Source organism: Schistocerca piceifrons, chromosome 6 (assembly GCF_021461385.2).
Source record: "Schistocerca piceifrons isolate TAMUIC-IGC-003096 chromosome 6, iqSchPice1.1, whole genome shotgun sequence".
In the NCBI taxonomy this organism is placed as follows: domain Eukaryota; kingdom Metazoa; phylum Arthropoda; class Insecta; order Orthoptera; family Acrididae; genus Schistocerca; species Schistocerca piceifrons.
This window is the reverse complement of record NC_060143.1, coordinates 399801371-399812157: the sequence shown is the minus strand read 5'-3', so window position 1 is coordinate 399812157 and position 10787 is coordinate 399801371.

Here is a 10787-nt window from a genome sequence, read left to right as displayed (position 1 = left end):
TTCAGCATTTAGAAATAACTATAACTCATGAAAATGAAAATTTGATTGGCTTCAATGGTGCTTATGTAACAGTTGTTTTAGAAATGAATTAATAAATTTTTCCCTTAATGAATCATGAACAGCAATGAGAGTTATCAACCTTGCTCATTTCCTGCTAATGAGAGATCGATAAATAATTTAAACCTTTATTAACAAGGAAAAAGAAATTAATATTCATATTGTTGATGGTTGGACTCATTCTAATAATTTACAACTTTATATTAATATTGGAATATTATTATATTTTATATATTTACTATTATTATATTAATAAATTCACTATATATCAATATTGGTGTTGGCTGGATTCATCGGAGTAATTTACATTTTTATATGACCTTTGATGATATTCACACAGATGAAACCGATTTTTCAACATATTATGATAAATTCAATATTAGGCTAATTGATAATTATGTATTAAAATTGTTTGATGTTATTACAATTAAAATGGAAATGGTATTTTATCTAGATCGATCATCCTTATATTTCTTCCTCAACTCTAATTCAGTTAACTTCAACCCTATCAAATAAATCAAATATCGAAGGCCATATTCTTCACAATGGTAAAATGAAAACCAAACAAAATAATGTACTTTACTGATTAGAATTATTTGGGGATTTTAAAGATTATAAAGAAATTATGTGGAAAGAAGATTTAACTGTAATTTTTACTTGGAGTTCGAGAAAAGATCAAGGAAATTCTATTCATCCTTGAACTACTGATGAAAATAATAGTGCACTTCTTAAAGTTAGCTAAACGGTTGTTAAAAGTGTGGAAATTTGTGCTCCTGTTGTTAAATACCAACCAGAATATTCACTTAACTAGATCAAGAGAGACTTAAAATTCTAATAATTACAATTTGTTCTTTGAACAACAAAAACCTGAATTTGCTAGATTACAGGGAATGAGAGATTTTAAACTAATACTAATTATTATAATTCTACCAAATCTTACAAGCCTTGCTTTATTTTTTTTGTTTTCCAAAGTAACTGAAAAAATAATCACTTAAATGGTTCTTCTTTACATGATCATGTTAAATTACAAAATATCTATGTGAAAAAAGCGAGAAATTAAATTTTCCGTCAAGAATTAAGGAACTTTGATCCTTTAAATAACTTTTTAAAAGCTTACAATGCTTTTAGAGATATTAGAAGAATAATCCGAACAACTAATGATGTAAATGTAAGTCCATTCAATTTTATTCAAAATTACCTTATCTGAGCAGTTAGTATGTCTAGGACAATGAATATTGGAACTAGTCAAAAAATAACATTCAAATTATGTGAATCCTTTCATGAAAATGTAATTAATGACAAAATTTCATATGCTATTGTGTATGGTACGAAGAGTTTGTCTTATGATTTGCAACACAGAATCCTTTCTGAAAATTTTTAATTACATACATTAATAAAAAATAAGAAAAAGTAAATAAATTTGAACTCAATTTTTTCATTTATTTTTGAAGTACTTTCAAAAAACTAGAGAAGTTTAAAACTGAAAACTTAAGATTTTTCAAAAATTAAAACATTTTCAGAAGATTTCTATATAAATAAAAATGAATGTTTATGCTAGCATTGAAAATCTATTGACTGAACTTAACAATTATAGTAACATTTGTGGAGAAGTGTTTACCAATTTATCAGAGCTTAAAAAACATAAATCTTATGCCATTTCTAAAGCTGAAATTTTACCTATAAAATTTTGTTGATAAAGTTTTATTACTTTTAGATGATAAATATGAAATTATCTTCTGGAGCTATATACTAAAATCTTTACAAATAATCATGATAAATTAGATAAAATTGTTGGATTAAATTTTATTTATCGAAATAAAGAAAGTATATGAAGATTATTTTATTGATGTTATTGAATTTGAATACATTTAGAATATTTTGGACTTTCAAATTTAATTTTTGATGATTAAATTTTAATGAAATAAACACTTTGTTTTTTTAGATTAGATGGATACTACAACATTACAATCTTGGTTTCTATTTTGAAATTTATTGACCAATGTTTTCTTTGGTCCAGAATTTGCATAAATATATTGCTTATAACGACTGTTTGGCTCAGTGGCACACTGATGGCTATTAAGGAAATTATGCTCATATGGTGTAGCAAACGAAATTAGGGATTGGGTGGAGGATTTCTCAGTACGGAGGACACAGCATGTTACTTTGTGTGGAGAGTCATCAACAGATGTAGAAGAACATCAGATGTACGCAAGGGAATTATGATGTACCCCTGCAGTTCATGCTGTATGTTAATGACGCAGAAGGCAATATTTTTAGTTGATTCAGACATTTTTCCAATGATGCAGTTACTTAAAATTTTGTATGTCTGAAAGAATCTACATAAATGAGCAGCCTGATTACGATAGGAATTCAAGGACAGTGGAAAGATTGCCAGCCTGCTTTAAATATTCAGAAATGTGAAACTGTGCACCTCACAAATCAGAAACACATTATTCCAGGACAACATTATCAGTGGGTCACGACTGGAATCACGTAACTCAAGTAAATGCCTGTGTGGAACTAATTGTGAGGGTATGTCATGGAATGATTAGAGCAGTAGCAAGTTGCCATCTTCAGTTCTTTGGGGGTATATTGGCAAAATGCAATCAGTGTACAAAGGAAACTGTTTACAAACAGATTACAGAATACTGTTTAAGGGTGTAGGTCCTATTTCATGTAGAAATAACAGAAGGCACTGATCGTATGCAAAGAAGGGCAGGAAAAATGGTAACAAATATATTGACCTTTGGAAGAGTGACAAGGAGTTACTGAAAAACTTGAACTATCAGATATCCTAAGATAGACACTAACCATCCAGACAAAAGCCTATGTAAAGGTTGCAAGAAACAGTGTTGTATATGTAATCTTGGAATATACCACTACCTGTCGATCCTGTAGACGTTATAGATACAAAAACAGCACTCAGAAGAAAAGAATCGAGGAGAAACAGGTATGTGTGATACACACAAGTGTGGTTAAATATTCGGATCTGTGTACTTGTGTGTGTGTAGCTGTATGTGAGACTTTATTGTTTGAGGGACGCAGAATTTGTCTTTTGAACCCCTCTTCCTCTCATAACCTCTCCACGCTACCTTCATACTTCACAGTGGTTTGCAAAGTTTGGATGTAGATGCAAACATTACGATCTGCAGGTCAGGCACTCTAATAAAGGCTATGCCATAAATAATGTAACTCTTGAAATGACTACCATTTCAATTCTACACGACCCACTCAAATTAATGTTCGACATCAATGTGCAGTAACCCCTCTCAGAAGGCGGGTCGCATTTCTGACAGGGGAGGATATACACTCCTGGAAATTGAAATAAGAACACCGTGAATTGATTGTCCCAGGAAGGGGAAACTTTATTGACACATTCCTGGGGTCAGATACATCACATGATCACACTGACAGAACCACAGGCACATAGACACAGGCAACAGAGCATGCACAATGTCGGCACTAGTACAGTGTATATCCACCTTTCGCAGCAATGCAGGCTGCTATTCTCCCATGGAGACGATCGTAGAGATGCTGGATGTAGTCCTGTGGAACGGCTTGCCATGCCATTTCCACCTGGCGCCTCAGTTGGACCAGCGTTCGTGCTGGACGTGCAGACCGCGTGAGACGACGCTTCATCCAGTGCCAAACATGCTCAATGGGGGACAGATCCGAAGATCTTGCTGGCCAGGGTAGTTGACTTACACCTTCTAGAGCACGTTGGGTGGCACGGGATACATGCGGACGTGCATTGTCCTGTTGGAACAGCAAGTTCCCTTGCCGGTCTAGGAATGGTAGAACAGTGGGTTCGATGACGGTTTGGATGTACCGTGCACTATTCAGTGTTCCCTCGACGATCACCAGTGGTGTACGGCCAGTGTTGGAGATCGCTCCCCACACCATGATGCTGGGTGTTGGCCCTGTGTGCCTCGGTCGTATGCAGTCCTGATTGTGGCGCTCACCTGCACGGCGCCAAACACGCATACGACCATCATTGGCACCAAGGCAGAAGCGACTCTCATCGCTGAAGACGACACGTCTCCATTCGTCCCTCCATTCACGCCTGTCGCGACACCACTGGAGGCGGGCTGCACGATGTTGGGGCGTGAGCGGAAGACGGCCTAACGGTGTGCGGGACCGTAGCCCAGCTTCATGGAGACGGTTGCGAATGGTCCTCGCCGATACCCCAGGAGCAACAGTGTCCCTAATTCGCTGGGAAGTGGCGGTGCGGTCCCCTACGGCACTGCGTAGGATCCTACGGTCTTGGCGTGCATCCGTGCGTCGCTGCGGTCGGGTCCCAGGTCGACGGGCACGTGCACCTTCCGCCGACCACTGGCGACAACATCGATGTACTGTGGACACCTCACGCCCCACGTGTTGAGCAATTCGGCGGTACGTCCACCCGGCCTCCCGCATGCCCACTATACGCCCTCGCTCAAAGTCCGTCAACTGCACATACGGTTCACGTCCACGCTGTCGCGGCATGCTACCAGTGTTAAAGACTGCGATGGAGCTCCGTATGCCACGGCAAACTGGCCGACACTGACGGCGGCGGTGCACAAATGTTGCGCAGCTAGCGCCATTCGACGGCCAACACCGCGGTTCCTGGTGTGTCCGCTGTGCCGTGCGTGTGATCATTGCTTGTACAGCCCTCTCGCAGTGTCCAGAGCAAGTATGGTGGGTCTGACACACCGGTGTCAATGTGTTCTTTTTTCCATTTCCAGGAGTGTATAAAGCATGTTAAGGGTGGGGGGGGGGGGGCGGATAATAGTGCAGTCGTTGTCGTAATGCGGAAATGGAGCGATTTATCTGACGTCCAAATGGGGATGATCATTGTTTTCAGGCCAAGAGAGGAGGCATTTCCGAAACGGCTAAGTTTGTAAACGGTACATGAGCTGCTATGGTTAAAGTATACTGTACATGGTTAAATGGCGCTATCAAAAATCGGCGCCGGGTCAACTGTGGTGGAGTATGGGCCATAGATGACAGGGGTAAATGATGGAAATGGAGATGTATAAGGGCGAACAGACATGCAACCGTTGGGCAACTGACCACCCAGATGAATCAAGGGGCTACTTACTGTGTCCGCTCAACGACTGTTCGGCGAAAGTTTTTGCATGTGGGCCTCTGCAGAGGCGCCTGGTTCATGCATTCATGGTAACTGCTGTCCATCAGTGATGAAGACTAGAACTGGCACGTCAGTACCGCAACAGAACGTCCACTGAGAGGCGACAGGTAGCCTCTTCAGATGAATCATGTTTTATGCTCCATCAGACAGATGACAGTTGGCGTCAAACGCCTGAAGGCCAACAAGTAGGGAGCGTTATAATCTGAGAAATGTTTTCATGGCATTCCCTAGATGATCTCATCAATCTGGAAGGCACAGTAGGTGGCCAACACCATGTCCATCCCTACATGCAGTTTGCTTTTCCTCAGCATGATGGCATCCACCAGTGGGAGAACGTAAGCAGAGCACACGAGTGGTTTGAAGAACATCCAGGATAAGTTGACTGTACCGCCCAACCCCCCCCCCCCTCCCCCTGGGCCACCAAACTTCTCCAATTGAAACCCAGTGAAGAATCTGGAGGCAAACTCTCTCGGGCTGTTCAGGCCTTGGATACTGAGCCGAGAACGCTAGCACAGCTGGTCATGGCACTGGAGTTGGCATGAGCACAACTCTGTCGGTACCATCCAGAGACTGACTGACTCTCTTCGTGCACCTGTCGCAGCGTTCCACACTGCAGAATGTGGTTATTCATTTTGACGAGTAGTCGCATTAATGTGACTGGATCGTGCAGTTATTTAGCAGCATGAACGTTGGTACGTTTTTCATCTATTCTCTTGGTGGTTAATGGTGGAGCCTCCCACGACGGAACTACGGATTGTCACAGTGAAACCTTTGAGCAGTGTTTGTGTTAGTCATTCTGTGGCAAACATCGCGGTCGTGAGCTATAATGTTGTGGTGGTCCGGTGAAATCTGTTTTCCGATGTTTAGAAGAACTGGAAGAAGATCTGCACTATGGGCCTATAAAATCCAACTGACACAAGAACTGAATTCAAACGGTCACTAAAAGCGCCGAACAATCGCGCGCTGGTTGCTTGCAAAACAAGAGGAAACAATAATTACGCCAAGAAAATAATGTTCACCGGTGAGGAGCAATTTTTGCTGAGTGGCTTTGTGTCACGCAAAATCGCAGGCTCTGGGTTACAGAAGTTCCTCTAGTAGTTATGAAGAAACCGTTATGCCCACAACGCGTGACTGTGTGGTGTGGCGTTTGGACTGAGGACATTAAGTGGCCCTTGCTTGTCCGAAGATGGAGCCGGAAATGCATTAATAGTGGACGACGAATGCTATCAGTGCATGGTTTTGTGATCTGTGATCGTGTGGATGCTGAAGAAGTTGGGTTTCAGTAAGATGGCGCAATCTGTCACATATCAGTTTCAACAATGGGCTTGTTACGAGAGGTTTGCCGGTTGGGTAATTTCTCGCATTGGTGACGTGAATTGGTCATTTAGATCTGTCATGTGACACCATGTGATTTGTTTCTGTAAGGCTATCTGAAATGTCGATGTGTACACCAACAAACCTCGATCACTTCCAGAGTCTAAGGCCGAGATCTTGCATGTACTTTCAGAACTAGCGGTGCAAGTACGCCGAAAAGTTATGGAAAATTTCATCGAAAGAACAAGAGTGTGCCTGTAGAGTCGTGGAAGGCATCTAAGTAACAGAGTAGTGTCCAGACAAGAATGTTGCAGTCATAAATTTTAATGGTATCAGCTGTAAGCATTGTAGAGTGTTTATTCAAGGTCACAATTAAAGATAACTCACACACTCTTAGATAAGCGCATGCATAGTTACTGGTCTGTCGTTTTCCCACATGCAGCGCTGCACACACCACGTAGGTAAAATGGCGTCTCCTGAGCGTAAAGCGATTTGTGTCCTACAGTTTGAACGAAAGTGAATTTGTAATTTCAGTTCAACACATTTAGTTTAAAGTTTAATTGTGGTTCCCCATATGGCAAAAACATCCGCCGCTGGTATAGTCAATTCCAAACGACTGGATGTATGTGTAAGGGTAAAAGCACGGGATGACAAAATGTGGTTGAGGAGGATGTTGACGATGTCAAAGCCTCTTTTCCTTTGTAGTCATGAGATGTCTGTTCGGAAAGAAAGTTTTGAAGTTACGTTACCAAAGATGACAGTGTGGAAGGTTTTAAGGAAACATTTACACATGCATCTAAACCGGTTACAGTTGCTACGTGCTTTAAAACCAGATGACTATATGGCGGACGTTATTACTTTGCAAGTGAAGTGTTGCAGAGGGAAGATTTTTCTTCCTCGCCTATTATTCAGTGATGAGAGGCAAATTTTCATGTAACTGGTATCTGTACAATATCGAAGATATTCCCCAAAATTAAATGTTGTCTGTGGTGTGTCCCGACGTCCGGTGTACGGACCTTGTTTTCGCTGAAGTTACTGTAGAAGGGGTGGCTTATTTGGATATGTTGCAAGAATGGCTGCTTCAACAAATAGATTGTGAACCAGCAAACTTCACTTGGCAACAACGTGTAGCCCCTCCCCATTGGCTTCTATTTCTACGAGAGTGGCTGAACGTCGATGTCTATGGCTGTTGAACTGGTTGTCTGGTCAGTGTGACCGAGCTCTTTTCCACCTCGCCTCCATATTCACCTGGCCTCACACCATGCCATTTTTTTTCTTTGGGGATTTAGAAAAGATCGTGTCTACGTTCCACCGCTATCTAATAATTTACCACAGTAGAGACACAGAACTAAAGAGGCTATTGCTTCCATTACTCAGGATATGTTAACCAAAGTGTGGGATGAATTGGATTTTAGGTTGGATGTGTGCCATATCGCTAAAGGCGCACATATTGAAGATTTGCATGAAAAACTACGTTTACCTTCAATTTGGTATATGATTTGTACTAAATAGTGTAAACTCTTGTAATACACCACTGAAACTGGGACATTCTTTTATGGACATCCTGTATACTTAATAGATAATCACAGGTAGCTTACACTGAAGTAATATGTAAATTACCGAATTCTTTCTGACATGTATTTTTTGATGGATGAAGGAAAAGTTTTCTTTATGCTGTATTGTCCTTAGGCGATATTTTAAAATGATTTTAGACGCAACACTTGTAAGAAAATATGTGCCTGTTTTTAAAATATAATTTTTACACATGATTTCTTTTTTATGGGTCTGCCTGAGCGGTCAGCGCAGATGGTTGGCATGTGAAAGTCCCGGGCTCAATTCCCAGTACTCCCGAGGATTTTTGATTTTTCCTTGGTGGGAAGACTGGCAGGGGAAGCACTCGGCTTCGTGATGACAACGGAGGAGCTGCTTGACGGAGTAGTAGTTGCTCCATGGTCTGTAAAGTCTTCAAAATGGCCAGGTGAGTAGCTTGCTGACCACATGCCCCTCCTCACCGTATCTGGATATCGCCGCGCGGTAGAGAATGAAGCGGCGGCTAGAAGGCATCCCTTGGGCCTTCACGGCCTGGCGAAGAGCTCGTTGTGTTAGGAACTAAAATATTTGTAACAAATTGTTTGTAATTAAGCTATCATTCATTAATTCCTATGCAAGACAGTAATAATAATATTCAGTTGTACAGAGGATATAAGGAAATTTGGAAATTTGTGGCATGTTCCTACGGAACCAAACTGCTGAGGTCATCGGGCCCTAGGCTTACAGACTACTGAATCTAACTTAAACTAACTTACTCTAAGGACAACACACACACCCATGCCTAAGGGAGGACTCGAACCTCAGTCACGGGGGAGCTGCACGAACCGTGGCAAAGCGTCTCAGACTGAGGATATAAGGAACAAACCACTTTCGTGTACTGTGGCGATCACAAGCGTCAGCGCACTTCTGTACTGGCTTGCTGATATTTTTGTAGTGATGCCCAACGGTTGGCAGCTCTTGTGCATATAAATTGACTGAACATTAACAAATGTATACATGAGGTTTGCATTGGGGAAAAATATTTCTGACGCAGTTAAGACACACAAGGATTAATTACATCAAAAATTTTTTGTTTTATTATTCAATCAAAACTTTTGTTCTTTATGGGACACCCTTACCGTGGTGCCGGCCGGAGTGGCCGAGCGGTTAAAGGCGCTACAGGCTGGAACAGCACGACCGCTACGGTCGCAGGTTCGAATCCTGCCTCGGGCATGGATGTGTGTGATGTCCTTAGGTTAGTTAGGTTTAAGTAGTTCTAAGTTCTAGGGGACTTATGACCACAGCACTTGAGTCCCATAGTGCTCAGAGCCATTTGAACCATTTGAACCTTACCGTGGTGCAATGCGGCATATATTCTGCCATGTACTTTACAGTTATTTGCAGAGTGTAGATGTAAGTGCAGAATGCTCCATTCTGATTTAGGGCAGTGTGAAATACAGTGTAAAATACGTTTTTCCCTTTCTTATCGGTTTTCGGTCATGGCCGCACAGTCATTCCGCTACATGGGGGTTGTACGCGGGCCAATCAGGAGGGGTAGCTGTGCCGCCATGTTTAGTTAATACGGCGCGCGGACGTTACGTGCCCCACGGGCGCAGTTTGGCCAACTCCCAAATATAATTACAGCTGCCGCAGCAGCAGCCCACCATCCCACACGCCCGAGCTCATTTTAAATTACGCGCAATAACTTAAAACTTACGTGGGAAGCAGCAGACAACAATGCGGTTCGTGATCGGGACCCTCTGTGGCCCAGTGGATTGCTCTCCGCACCAGCGAGTCCCCGTCGGCAATCAGTGACGTTCAACTGCAGCAGGCCAAGTACCAAGTAAACAGCTGGCCTGAGCGAGGGCGTAGAGGCAGCGAGGGAAATGTTGATACGGGGAGAACAGTCGCAGTGTTCTTTTGTCACGTCGTTGCTGCCTCTGCATTCTGGTGGCACTGGCATTGCAAGGGTAGCCTGCGCGGCTACGTGGGAGTGGCAAAAGGGCGGACCGACGGCGGCGCGGCGAGGGAAGGCAGGGGAAGGGGGGCGTGTTGCGAGGTCATACAACCCTCATCCCCACCCCCGCAAATAAGATTTTGTGGTTGTCTTTTTACATAAGTCAGTTTCCAAATTTCACCGCTTTCGGAGAATGAAGTAGCATGAAAACCGAAGTACCTCGAAAATGACAATATTATAGAAATTGAAGGCTTTTTTTTAAAAAAAAAACACAGGATATTTTTCAGTGGCCCGAGTGTTGGCCTGTCCACGAGGATAACCCGTCCAGTGACATCTTAGCCATGTAAAGACGCCCAGTCACAAGCGGACAGTACCTGTTGTCCAACGACGAATCCGGAGAGACTCGTGAAACCACAGGTATGACAGACGACCCACAGTAACATGTATAAGGGAAGACAGAAGGGAATGATCCTCCACCAAGAAAAAAAAATGGTAACCGAAAGGTTATCTTTCGAAACTACTGAAAGAAACAGCTTTACCCTCATTTCCATGCTCGTACAGGCATAATCAGTTCACACTCGCAGTGTTACTTGAAATACTGGTATAGGTAAATGCATAGTTTGATTTTGCACGATTTATATTATGAAGCTGTTAATGATGTACTTGGTTTATTGCTGTCATACACTGCCCAATCACATTAATGCGACCACAGGCTATGTTCGACGTCAGTGTGCAATAACCATTCAAACCATTCACAAACGGCAGGTAGCAGCATTATATAGACCATGTCGAGGCGAGGGG